Source organism: Leptodactylus fuscus, chromosome 6, assembly GCF_031893055.1.
Source record: "Leptodactylus fuscus isolate aLepFus1 chromosome 6, aLepFus1.hap2, whole genome shotgun sequence".
Classification (NCBI taxonomy): Eukaryota; Metazoa; Chordata; class Amphibia; order Anura; family Leptodactylidae; genus Leptodactylus; species Leptodactylus fuscus.
Genome location: NC_134270.1, coordinates 135,642,306 through 135,657,310, shown reverse-complemented (window position 1 = coordinate 135,657,310; position 15,005 = coordinate 135,642,306). Strand labels below are relative to the sequence as shown.

At 44.5% G+C, this 15,005-nt stretch overlaps 1 long non-coding RNA gene across 1 annotated transcript in view; it reads right to left on the bottom strand.

The window, feature by feature from the left end:
• The window catches only part of LOC142208670 (uncharacterized), a 656,266-nt gene that overhangs the window by 479,104 nt on the left and 162,157 nt on the right, over nt 1-15,005 (bottom strand). The gene's annotated exons all lie outside the window — the stretch shown is intronic.

Genomic DNA, 15,005 nt, shown 5'->3' with positions numbered 1-15,005 from the left:
GAAGGATTAGATACGCGCCTCTTCACACAATACCACACAAGGAAGGATTAGATACGTGTATCTGCACACAGTACCACACTTTGGAGGATTAGATACATGCCTCTGGACACAGTACCACAAGCCAGAGAATTAGATACGCGTTTCCGCACACAGTATCACACGGGGAGGATTAGATACGCGCGTCTGCACACAGTACCACACGGGGGAGGATTAGATACGTGCATCTACACACAGTACCACATGCCGGGGGATTGGATACGCACGTCTACACACAGTACCACATGCCATAGGATTAGATACGCGCATCTGCACATAGTACCACATGCCGGGGGATTGGATACGCGCGTCTACACACTGTTCCACACGCCATAGGATTAGATACGCACCTCTTCACACAATACCACACAGGGGAGGATTAGATACACGTGTCTTCACACAGTTGTACACGCCATAGGATTAGATACACATGTCTGCACAGAGTACCACATGCCGTAGGATTAGATACACGCATCTATATACAGTTCCACACTCCAGAGGATTAGATACGCATGTCTGCACACAGTTATACACACCATAAGATTAGATACACACATCTGCACACAGTACCACATGCTGTAGGATTAGATACGCGCGTCTACACACAGTTCCACACGCCAAAGGATTAGATACGCGCCTCTTCACACAATACCACACAGGGGAGGATTAGATACATGCGTCTGAATACAGTACCACACTTTGGAGGATTAGATACATGCATCTGCACACAGTACCACATGCCAGATAATTAGATACGCATCTCAGCACACAGTACCACACGGGGAGGATTAGATACGCGCATCTGCACACAGTACCTCACGCCAGGGATTAGATACACCTGTCTGCACACAGTACCACACGCCAGAGGATTAGATACACGCGTCTGCACATAGAACCACATGCTGTAAGATTAGATATGCACGTCTGCACACAGTTTCATTTACCGGAGGATTAGATACACACATCTGTACACAGTACCACACCAACAAGGATTAGATACTTGCGTCTAAACACAGTACTGCATGGGGAAGGATTAGATACAGCTTTACTCCTGGTATCCTTAACAACTGATCAAAGTTTTTTCACTGATATCCAAAATGAGATACACATAATCACATGACGCTTATAGACATACACAGAAACAACATACAACATACACCAGTGCAAAACTGGACAATTCTTATGAGGCCACTACACAAACATAACATGTAATATACCCGTGCGAAGCCGGGTCCTCCCTCTAGTATATCATAATTTTGTCCACTTCATTCACTGTCTTGTTGGAGGTGCTGAAAGAGTTAGTAACCCCCTTACCTATAAATATTCCCTCCTAGTACCACTGATCCATTCTGAATACAGAGCACAAGGTTGTAAATGTAGAGATACATTATACAGTACAAACTGTAAACTTCCCAGGGATCTAACATCCAATAAATCTATAAGCAGTAGCTAAACGGAGTCTACAAGCAGCCTGAAACAACATATATGTGAACCCCCCTATTCATATTAAGACTTTCCAATCCTGTAAGAGTCACAAATATAAACAGTCAAGGAAAACATGGCGATACTTTACTTCCTACCCGACAGCCAGTGAAAAGAAAAAAGTACAATGTTCTCAATGAAACTACATCAATGAACACTAGAGCAACATTTCAATGTAGTGTGGCAATTTTTGTAAAAAAAAAAAAATAATGAAAATGTTGTTTTAAAATTCTACAAAATTTGACTATATCAAATTTTATTTCCTATCATCTTTTAGACAGTAGCTTACAAAAAAGAGATGGGCCTCCTCTGCAAAAAGCAAAATGATTCTCATTATTGGTATTATCTAGGACAGAAGTTAAAAGGGTTGTCCATGAATTTCAGAACTCAGGGAGGGGGCTGGGGAGGGTGAAATATATAAAAAAAAAGTTATACTTTCCCGTCACTGTCTCTCCAATGTCTGCCGCCATTGTTCAGACCAGCGCAATCCGCTTGGTGCCACACATATCCACTGAGGCCAATAAGTGGCCTTGGTGGCCACAGGAAGTGACGTCACTTACATACATCACTGGTCTCCTGCTGCAGCTGCTGAGGCCACTAATTGGTGGCCCATGACTTCCACCAGAAAAAGCAAGGTCAACCCCTTTAAACAAGCTGAAAAGGTAAGGCCCCACATTGCAGAAACGCAGCTGTTTTTGTTGCAGATTTTGCTGCATTTTTTGAGCCAAAGTCCAGGAGTGGATTTAGCAGAAGGTAGAAGTATAAGAGCTTTCTATATATTTCTCATTACTTTTGTAGCCATTCTTGGCTTTGGCTTAAAAAACCACAACAAAATCTGCAACAAAAAAAGCTGCATCTCCGCAACGTGGGGCCTCAGCCTTATGCATATAAAGAGCATACTCCATTGCAAACAGCATGATGGGCCCAATGCATATCACTGCTCTCACAACAGCTTTGTCTGAGGTAAAGACACTGCTTTAGGCTAAGGCTCCACGTTGCGGAAACGCAGCTTTTTTGTTGCAGATTTTGCTGTGGTTTTTTAAGCCAAAACCAGGAGTAGATTGAGCAGAAGGAAGAAGTATAAGAGCTTCCTATACATTTCCCATTCCTATTATAGCCATTCTTGGCTTTGGCTCAAAAAACTCTTTTTTTTGTTCACTTTCCATGGACTCCTCCCTGGGTTCTGGGCCCCAATGCAATCTTTGGAGGTCCCTACTTCATGCCTACAGTGAATTCTTAATAGTGATGGTTACAGGCGCTAAGGGGTTTAATCCACCTTAGTATGGTTAGGGTAATCTGTGGGTCTCCTTGGCTTATGGACCAGATGGAAGCTGTAATCCCAATACTGATACCAGTACTTATGGGCCCCCTATGGCTGCTGGGCCCCGGTGCGACTGCACCCTCTGCACCCCCTCAAGTTATGCCCCTGATAGCTACCATACACCATAGACTACCATGCCTAACAGCTGCTATGAAGTGTCAAAGTCACATCGGTATATCGATAAGATGCCGTTAGTGATGGCTATGGGTGACCACTGGGAGACCTAAGAAAGGTCTTCATACCTGTACAATGAATATACCTTGTGCTTTATACCTGTGCTATGACATTATCTACATTATCCTTCGCATCACTGACATCACTGCGTGCATTATTCCTGTACTATGACATCACTTTGTATATTATCATCCACTGTCATCATGTGCATAATTCTCCATTGTCACATCACTATGTGCATTATACCTGCAATATGACACTTTGCACTTTGGGATTTTCCCGCAGAACCTCAGCCAATTCACTGCTACTGTAAATCACATTGTCTAGCCCCAGCCTTAAAGTAAAGGCATTAAAGGGGTTTTTCTTTTTTTTGATGATCCATTGTTAGGCCATTAGTATCTGAGCAGAGTATGACCACCTCCTGGCTCTCGCACCATTCAGCTGTGATGGCTCCATGCATTGTATAGTGGCCGTGTAGTATTGCTACACCTTCCATTGAAGTGAATATGACCTAAGCTGTAATAGCTCAATGTCTTCCTGATAGGCCATCAAAAATAATCCCCGGGAAACTGTTTCAATAAATAAGGTCCAATTGGCAGGAGTTGTTTGCTCTCCGAATCCTGTCTACCTGCTATTTAGGGTCCAAGCTTTTTTGGCTTTTGAAAAAAATCCAGGTATTTCCTCAGCATTAGGTCATCATCACCATTTTTTCCAATTGGAACGGATGTCCTGCAATATCCTATGGTTGTATGACACTTGAACAAACCTTTGCAAAAAGTTTTCGGGTGACCTTTTATATATAGACCATATATGTACAATGGCTTGTAGAATTATAAATAACTATAATGTAATATACATGCACTAATTGTAATAAAACCCTCTGCCAGCCTTCCTTTAAATTTCCTGCAATGAAATTTGTGTTTATTTAAGATACAAAAAATCCGATATTCACGGAAATCGTGAGCAGTGACCCCTATTATATACGACATAAGGAAGACATCTAGAAAATGACTTTTATATGCAATAGAAATGTATTGTTAAGTTGTTAGCCACATGCTCTTCCCTTAGTGAATGCATTGGCAGCTCTGCTCACAACTACCTATATGGGGAACGTGATAGTTTAATAGGATAATTGTACGCCTCTGTGTGTGTCTCTGGGGTAGTGCTCTATGGAAGCACATGGGTTAAAACGTGACTCATTTACAAACAGACCTTTCAAGGAGAATAGTCGGGGGGTATGTAGGAGTGAGAGAGGAAATTAAGGAAGCTGGTTTCATAGGAAGGAGTACACCATATGGTTAAAGGGGCACTTAAGGCCAATGAAATGTAATTTATGAGTAGCTATCTAGAGTGAAGTATAGCAAAGAATATCCTGAAAATGACTTGTAAATGTGCCTTACCACTAAGTAAATATTTGCACGGCTGAAAGTGTCTTCATCTAATATTTAATATGTACCTGAGAAATGAGGAAGAGGTTATATTAACGAACATCACCCACTATCCATACTATGAGCACTGACTTTGGGCCTAGTGGTTAACATGGCTGCCTTATAGCCCTGGGGTGCTGGGTAGGTTCACATCTGTGCCAGTCTCTCCATCGTTGATGTCTGTTGGGGGACCCAAACGATGGAAAGCCGGACCACTTATTTAGTGGTTACACATGCAAAGCGTTGGACCCTATTGTCTATAATGGGGGGCCTTTGGGTTTCCACCATTACAGAGCTGAAATTGGCAGAGAGAAAAGTCCTCCGCGCAGGACTTTTCCTTCCAAAGATTTTTGGTAGTTTCTGCAGCATAGTCTCCAGTGCAGGTGTGAATTTAGCCATAGACAGTTTTTAGCAACCACCAAGTTAGTTTCAAGAGGACTTACCACCAGGTCTGGAAACCCCAATAACACGTTATCTGATAAGATCTATTACCCAGAGTATTTTGGTGTTTTGCTCATCCAAATCCATCCAACAATTATAAAGATATAAGCCCTTTTAGTGTTGATGGAAATTAGGATATGCTAACAGTACCACTGAGTGGGCGGTAATACATGAGTAGACCCGGATTTGTATCAACACTAAGTGGTCTTATATCGTTGGAATGGTTGAAAAAATTTGAATAAACAAAACGCCAAAATCCTCTGATTGACGGTGCCTATCAGATGATGTATGTCATTGGGCTTTGATGAATTAACTTCAAAGTCGTGTCGTCATTGGCATCGCAGTGTTCTTAGATCAATAGATCTGTCTGATGGCTATATACTTAAATGGGTTTGCCCATGAAGTTGACTTACCCTTATCTGCAGAATAGTGGATAAATTGCAAATTTGTGATGACCCAACTACTAGCACTCCAGAAATCACAAGAACTGAATGGAACAATGGTTGGGTCATGTGCACACCCCTCCATTCATTTAGAATGACAGTGCTCAGCTATCTCTGGTGCTCCTATTAAGATGAATGGAGAGCAGGTTCACAACACCTCACCATGGGTCCATTCAAACTGGGGTACAAAGCACCACTGTTCTCTGGATCATTGGGCTCCCATTTGGTTGGATGCTACCGATCTAAAACTTCTGGTGGGAAAAAAGAGAAAGCAGAAATAGAGCACCCTTGTGCAGAACATGTTAGGTCTTACATTTGTGGCCCCTTTAGGTTTGGGGCTCACCTTGTAAGGTTGTGATAAGTCACAACCACTAGTAGATCATCTATTAAAGGGGCTCTATCGGCAAAATTATGCTAATAGAGCCACACATATGCGTGAATAGCCTTTAAAAAGGCTATTCAGGCACCGTAAATGTTATATTAAATCCTGGTCTCGTTTTTAAATAAAAGCATTAAAACATATATGCAAATCTTACCGAACGTGCACCATGGGCGGGGATAAACGATGCAACATCAGTTTCAGGCACGCCTGCCTCTTCAGTCTTTTTGTAGTAACGCCCTCTGGTTCCGTGTCTTCCTGCTTCTTCTCTTCAAATCCCGCGCCTGCATAGTAGCGCTTCCCTACGAAGCGCTACTGCGCAGGCTCACTCGCCATTTTACTTAATGGCAGTTCGCGAGTGAGTCTGCGCAGTAGTGCTTCGGAGGCAGAGGTGAACCTGCCCTTTCCGCCGCCCGAGGCGGACGACAGAAATTAACAGGATTAGCAGCGTTCACAGGCATAGAGCAGGCACAGAGAGGACCTGCTCTCTGCCTGAGCGTGAGGGGAGGCTGCTGGAGCAGCGCTGCTCCAGGGGCCTCCCCAATCCACCGCTCAGTGCTAAGCCAGTCCAGGTAAGCAAAAATGCCGCTCTCCCTGGGGCCCTGACATAGCGCCGCCTGAAGCGGTCGCTTCAGGTTGCCTCATGGGAGGTGTGGCGCTGTTCGGAGGGAAGTGCTACTACGCAGGCGCAGGATTTGAAGAGAAGAAGCCGGAAGACACGGAACCAGAGGGCGTTACTACAAGAAGACAGAAGAGGCAGGCGTGCCCAAAGCTGATGTTGCATCGTTTATCCCCGCCCATGGTGCACGTTCGGTAAGATTTGCATATATGTTTTAATGCTTTTATTTAAAAACGGGACCGGGATTTAATATAACATTTACGGTGCCTGAATAGCCTTTTTAAAGGCTATTCACGCATATGTAGGGCTCTATTAGCATAATTTTGCTGATAGAGTCCCTTTAATATGTAGTAAGGGTTGCGTCCGCTGGTATCTCCTTAGGAACCTTCTGAACTCCAAGTATAACAGTACGAAAACATTTTTATCCAAGCAGCAGTTGCAAGAAGAAAATGGTAATTGTAGCGCTTCTCACCAAAGACCTTATAGTTCAGGTTAAGAAAGTGATCCTGGCCAAGCTGGATTCATGAACTGGGTTTATTGTACTAATAAAGATATGAAAATGTAAAAAAGTGCTGAGATGACGCATTTTGGGGTATAGACCCCTTTCTCAAATCCATACAAGTATGGAGACATAGAACACCTTAAATAACACCTGATCATTATTACCCATGATAATAACAATAATAATAATAATAATAATAATAAATTATTATTATTATTATTATTATTATTAGAGATGAGCGAACAGTGTTCTATCGAACTCATGTTCGATCGGATATTAGGCTGTTCGGCATGTTCGAATCGAATCGAACACCGCGTGGTAAAGTGCGCCATTACTCGATTCCCCTCCCACCTTCCCTGGCGCCTTTTTTGCTCCAATAACAGCGCTGGGTAGGTGGGACAGGAACTACGACACCGGTGACGTTGAAAAAAGTAGGCAAAACCCATTGGCTGCCGAAAACATGTGACCTCTAATTTAAAAGAACAGCGACGCCCAGCTTCGCGTCATTCTGAGCTTGCAATTCACCGAGGACGGAGGTTTCCGTCCAGCTAGCTAGGGCTTAGATTCTGGGTAGGCAGGGACAGGCTAGGATAGGAAGGAGAAGACAACCAACAGCTCTTGTAAGAGCTAAATTCCAGGGAGAAGCTTGTCAGTGTAACGTGGCACTGACGGGCTCAATCGCCGCAACCCAGCTTTCCCAGGATCCTGAATGGAATACACTGTCAGTGTATTCCCGTATACCCGATATATACCCCGATACCCGTTCCAACGGTGTGCCCCCCCACCTTCACCCCAGAAATACCCTGCAAGTCCCCTAGCAATAGAATTGGGGCTATATACACCCACAATTTTTACTACTGGTATACAGTGCCATTGTCTGACTGGGAATTCAAAGAATATATTGGGAATACAAATACCCTCATTTCTTGCTACTGCCATATAGTGCCAGTTTCTGACTGGTAATTCAAAGAATATATTGGGGTTACGTGCACCCACAATTTTTACTACTGGTATACAGTGCCATTGTCTGACTGGGAATTCAAAGAGTATATTGGGAATACAAATACCCTCATTTCTTGCTACTGCCATATAGTGCCAGTGTCTGACTGGGAATTCAAAGAATATATTGGGGTTACGTGCACCCACAATTTTTACTACTGGTATACAGTGCCATTGTCTGACTGGGAATTCAAAGAGTATATTGGGAATACAAATACCCTCATTTCTTGCTACTGCCATATAGTGCCAGTTTCTGACTGGGAATTCAAAGAATATATTGGGGTTACGTGCACCCACAATTTTTACTACTGGTATACAGTGCCATTGTCTGACTGGGAATTCAAAGAGTATATTGGGAATACAAATACCCTCATTTCTTGCTACTGCCATATAGTGCCAGTTTCTGACTGGGAATTCAAAGAATATATTGGGGTTACGTGCACCCACAATTTTTACTACTGGTATACAGTGCCATTGTCTGACTGGGAATTCAAAGAGTATATTGGGAATACAAATACCCTCATTTCTTGCTACTGCCATATAGTGCCAGTTTCTGACTGGGAATTCAAAGAATATATTGGGGTTACGTGCACCCACAATTTTTACTACTGGTATACAGTGCCATTGTCTGACTGGGAATTCAAAGAATATATTGGGGTTATAAATACCCTCATTTCTTGCTACTGCCATATAGTGCCAGTTTCTGACTGGGAATTCAAAGAATATATTGGGGTTACGTGCACCCACAATTTTTACTACTGGTATACAGTGCCATTGTCTGACTGGGAATTCAAAGAGTATATTGGGAATACAAATACCCTCATTTCTTGCTACTGCCATATAGTGCCAGTTTCTGACTGGGAATTCAAAGAATATATTGGGGTTACGTGCACCCACAATTTTTACTACTGGTATACAGTGCCATTGTCTGACTGGGAATTCAAAGAGTATATTGGGAATACAAATACCCTCATTTCTTGCTACTGCCATATAGTGCCAGTTTCTGACTGGGAATTCAAAGAATATATTGGGGTTACGTGCACCCACAATTTTTACTACTGGTATACAGTGCCATTGTCTGACTGGGAATTCAAAGAGTATATTGGGAATACAAATACCCTCATTTCTTGCTACTGCCATATAGTGCCAGTTTCTGACTGGGAATTCAAAGAATATATTGGGGTTACGTGCACCCACAATTTTTACTACTGGTATACAGTGCCATTGTCTGACTGGGAATTCAAAGAGTATATTGGGAATACAAATACCCTCATTTCTTGCTACTGCCATATAGTGCCAGTTTCTGACTGGGAATTCAAAGAATATATTGGGGTTACGTGCACCCACAATTTTTACTACTGGTATACAGTGCCATTGTCTGACTGGGAATTCAAAGAGTATATTGGGAATACAAATACCCTCATTTCTTGCTACTGCCATATAGTGCCAGTTTCTGACTGGGAATTCAAAGAATATATTGGGGTTACGTGCACCCACAATTTTTACTACTGGTATACAGTGCCATTGTCTGACTGGGAATTCAAAGAGTATATTGGGAATACAAATACCCTCATTTCTTGCTACTGCCATATAGTGCCAGTTTCTGACTGGGAATTCAAAGAATATATTGGGGTTACGTGCACCCACAATTTTTACTACTGGTATACAGTGCCATTGTCTGACTGGGAATTCAAAGAGTATATTGGGAATACAAATACCCTCATTTCTTGCTACTGCCATATAGTGCCAGTTTCTGACTGGGAATTCAAAGAATATATTGGGGTTACGTGCACCCACAATTTTTACTACTGGTATACAGTGCCATTGTCTGACTGGGAATTCAAAGAATATATTGGGGTTATAAATACCCTCATTTCTTGCTACTGCCATATAGTGCCAGTTTCTGACTGGTAATTCAAAGAATATATTGGGGTTACGTGCACCCACAATTTTTACTACTGGTATACAGTGCCATTGTCTGACTGGGAATTCAAAGAATATATTGGGGTTATAAATACCCTCATTTCTTGCTACTGCCATATAGTGCCAGTTTCTGACTGGTAATTCAAAGAATATATTGGGGTTACGTGCACCCACAATTTTTACTACTGGTATACAGTGCCATTGTCTGACTGGGAATTCAAAGAGTATATTGGGAATACAAATACCCTCATTTCTTGCTACTGCCATATAGTGCCAGTTTCTGACTGGGAATTCAAAGAATATATTGGGGTTACGTGCACCCACAATTTTTACTACTGGTATACAGTGCCATTGTCTGACTGGGAATTCAAAGAATATATTGGGGTTATAAATACCCTCATTTCTTGCTACTGCCATATAGTGCCAGTTTCTGACTGGGAATTCAAAGAATATATTGGGGTTACGTGCACCCACAATTTTTACTACTGGTATACAGTGCCATTGTCTGACTGGGAATTCAAAGAATATATTGGGGTTATAAATACCCTCATTTCTTGCTACTGCCATATAGTGCCAGTTTCTGACTGGTAATTCAAAGAATATATTGGGGTTACGTGCACCCACAATTTTTACTACTGGTATACAGTGCCATTGTCTGACTGGGAATTCAAAGAGTATATTGGGAATACAAATACCCTCATTTCTTGCTACTGCCATATAGTGCCAGTGTCTGACTGGGAATTCAAAGAATATATTGGGGTTACGTGCACCCACAATTTTTACTACTGGTATACAGTGCCATTGTCTGACTGGGAATTCAAAGAGTATATTGGGAATACAAATACCCTCATTTCTTGCTACTGCCATATAGTGCCAGTTTCTGACTGGTAATTCAAAGAATATATTGGGGTTACGTGCACCCACAATTTTTACTACTGGTATACAGTGCCATTGTCTGACTGGGAATTCAAAGAGTATATTGGGAATACAAATACCCTCATTTCTTGCTACTGCCATATAGTGCCAGTTTCTGACTGGGAATTCAAAGAATATATTGGGGTTACGTGCACCCACAATTTTTACTACTGGTATACAGTGCCATTGTCTGACTGGGAATTCAAAGAGTATATTGGGAATACAAATACCCTCATTTCTTGCTACTGCCATATAGTGCCAGTTTCTGACTGGGAATTCAAAGAATATATTGGGGTTACGTGCACCCACAATTTTTACTACTGGTATACAGTGCCATTGTCTGACTGGGAATTCAAAGAGTATATTGGGAATACAAATACCCTCATTTCTTGCTACTGCCATATAGTGCCAGTTTCTGACTGGGAATTCAAAGAATATATTGGGGTTACGTGCACCCACAATTTTTACTACTGGTATACAGTGCCATTGTCTGACTGGGAATTCAAAGAGTATATTGGGAATACAAATACCCTCATTTCTTGCTACTGCCATATAGTGCCAGTGTCTGACTGGGAATTCAAAGAATATATTGGGGTTACGTGCACCCACAATTTTTACTACTGGTATACAGTGCCATTGTCTGACTGGGAATTCAAAGAGTATATTGGGAATACAAATACCCTCATTTCTTGCTACTGCCATATAGTGCCAGTTTCTGACTGGGAATTCAAAGAATATATTGGGGTTACGTGCACCCACAATTTTTACTACTGGTATACAGTGCCATTGTCTGACTGGGAATTCAAAGAGTATATTGGGAATACAAATACCCTCATTTCTTGCTACTGCCATATAGTGCCAGTTTCTGACTGGGAATTCAAAGAATATATTGGGGTTACGTGCACCCACAATTTTTACTACTGGTATACAGTGCCATTGTCTGACTGGGAATTCAAAGAATATATTGGGGTTATAAATACCCTCATTTCTTGCTACTGCCATATAGTGCCAGTTTCTGACTGGGAATTCAAAGAATATATTGGGGTTACGTGCACCCACAATTTTTACTACTGGTATACAGTGCCATTGTCTGACTGGGAATTCAAAGAATATATTGGGGTTATAAATACCCTCATTTCTTGCTACTGCCATATAGTGCCAGTTTCTGACTGGTAATTCAAAGAATATATTGGGGTTACGTGCACCCACAATTTTTACTACTGGTATACAGTGCCATTGTCTGACTGGGAATTCAAAGAATATATTGGGAATACAAATACCCTCATTTCTTGCTACTGCCATATAGTGCCAGTGTCTGACTGGGAATTCAAAGAATATATTGGGGTTACGTGCACCCACAATTTTTACTACTGGTATACAGTGCCATTGTCTGACTGGGAATTCAAAGAATATATTGGGAATACAAATACCCTCATTTCTTGCTACTGCCATATAGTGCCAGTGTCTGACTGGGAATTCAAAGAATATATTGGGGTTACGTGCACCCACAATTTTTACTACTGGTATACAGTGCCAATTTCTAACTAGGAATTCAAAATGCGCAAGGCTCCCGGAAAGGGACGTGGACGAGGCCGTGGGCGAGGTCGGGGGAATGGTTCTGGGGAGCAAGGTAGCAGTGAAGCCACAGGGCGTCCCGTGCCTACTCCTGTGGGGCAGCAAGCATTGCGCCACTCCACAGTGCCAGGGTTGCTTGCCACATTAACTAAACTGCAGGGTACAAACCTTAGTAGGCCCGAGAACCAGGAACAGGTCTTGCAATGGCTGTCAGAGAACGCTTACAGCACATTGTCCAGCAGCCAGTCAGACTCTGCCTCCTCTCCTCCTATTACCCAACAGTCTTGTCTTCCTTCCTCCCAAAATTCCGAAGCTTTACAGAACAATAACCCAAACTGTCCCTGCTCCCCAGAGCTGTTCTCCGCTCCTTTCATTGTCCCTCAACCTGCCTCTCCACGTCACGATTCCACGAACCTAACAGAGGAGCATCTGTATCCAGATGCTCAAACACTAGAGTCTCCTCCATCTCCGTTCGATTTGGTGGTGGATGACCAGCAACCCACCCTCATCGACGATGATGTGACGCAGTTGCCGTCAGGGCATCCAGTTGACCGGCGCATTGTGCGGGAGGAGGAGATGAGACAGGAGTTGGAAGAGGAAGTGGTGGATGATGAGGACACTGACCCGACCTGGACAGGGGGGATGTCAAGCGGGGAAAGTAGTGTGGATGTTGAGGCAGGTGCAGCACCAAAAAGGGTAGCTAGAGGCAGAGGCAGAGGTCAGCAGCTTAGGCGAAGCCAGGCCACACCCGGAATCTCCCAAGATGTTCCAGTTCGTACCCAGCCCCGAAAAACTCCCACCTCGAGGGCACGTTTCTCGAAGGTGTGGAGTTTTTTCAAGGAATGCGCCGAGGACAGATATAGTGTTGTCTGCACAATTTGCCTCTCGAAATTGATTAGGGGCTCTGAGAAGAGCAACCTGTCCACCACTTCAATGCGCCGTCATTTGGAATCCAAGCACTGGAATCAGTGGCAGGCAGCAACGGCAGGACAAAGGCCGACTGCCGTTCACGCCACTGCCACTGCCTCTGCCTCTGCCTCTGCCACTGCCACTGCTGACTGTGCTGGCGATGCACTCCAGAGGACGAGCCAGGACACCACTTCATCTGCCTCCGCCACTTTGTTGACTTCTACCTCATCCTCCCCTGGTCCTGTCTTATCTCCTTCTCCTGCACCATCAAAGGCACCATCAGGCGTTTCTTTACAACAACCCACCATCTCTCAGACATTGGAGCGGCGGCAGAAATACACTGCTAACCACCCACACGCGCAAGCCTTGAACGCCAACATCGCTAAACTGCTGGCCCAGGAGATGTTGGCGTTCCGGCTTGTTGAAACTCCCGCCTTCCTGGACCTGATGGCAACTGCGGCACCTCGCTATGCCGTCCCTAGCCGTCACTACTTCTCCCGGTGTGCCGTCCCCGCCTTGCACCAGCACGTGTCACTCAACATCAGGCGGGCCCTTAGTTCCGCGCTTTGCACAAAGGTCCACTTGACCACCGACGCGTGGACAAGTGCATGCGGACAGGGACGCTACATTTCACTGACGGCACACTGGGTGAATGTAGTTGAGGCTGGGACTGCTTCCCAAACTGGCCCGGTGTACCTCGTCTCCCCGCCTAACATTCCTGGCAGGGACACGAGAAGAACACCCCCCTCCTCCTCCTCCTCCTCTACCGCCTCCTCCTCCGCCACCGCCTCCTCCTCCGCCACCGCCTCCTCCTCCGCTGTTAGATTGACCCCAGCTACGAGTTGGAAACGTTGCAGCACTGGCGTTGGTAGACGTCAGCAGGCTGTGCTGAAGCTGATCAGCTTGGGGGACAGACAGCACACTGCCTCCGAGGTGAGGGATGCCCTCCTCGATGAGACGGCAATATGGTTTGAGCCGCTGCACCTGGGCCCAGGCATGGTCGTTTGTGATAACGGCCGGAACCTGGTAGCAGCTCTGGAGCTTGCCGGACTCCAACATGTTCCATGCCTGGCCCACGTCTTCAACCTAGTGGTGCAACGTTTCCTAAAGAGCTACCCCAATGTTCCAGAGCTACTGGTGAAAGTGCGGCGCATGTGCGCCCACTTTCGCAAGTCGACAGTAGCCGCTGCTAGCTTAAAATCTCTCCAGCAACGCCTGCATGTGCCACAACACCGGCTTTTGTGCGACGTCCCCACACGCTGGAACTCAACGTTTCAGATGTTGAATAGAGTGGTTGAGCAGCAGAGACCTTTGATGGAATACCAGCTACAAAACCCTAGGGTGCCACAAAGTCAGCTGCCTCAGTTTCACATCCATGAGTGGCCATGGATGAGAGACCTTTGTGACATCCTACGGGTCTTTGAGGAGTCCACAAGGAGGGTGAGCTCTGAGGATGCGATGGTGAGCCTTACAATCCCGCTCTTGTGTGTTCTGAGAGAATCCCTGATTGACATCAGGGATAACTCAGATCACACAGAGGAGTTAGGGATAGCATCCGATCCGTCACAGCTGGAGAGTAGGTCCACACATCTGTCCGCTTCACTGCGTTTAATGGAGGAGGAGGAGGAGGAGGAGGAGGAAGAAGAGTTGTCCGATGATGTGATGGTGATACAGGAGGCTTCCGGGCAACTTCGAATCGTCCCATTGTTGCAGCGCGGATGGGTAGACATGGAGGATGAGGAGGAAATGGAGATTGAACTTTCCGGTGGGGCCAGAGGAGTCATGCCAACTAACACTGTGGCAGACATGGCTGAGTTCATGTTGGGGTGCTTTACAACCGACAAGCGTATTGTCAAAATC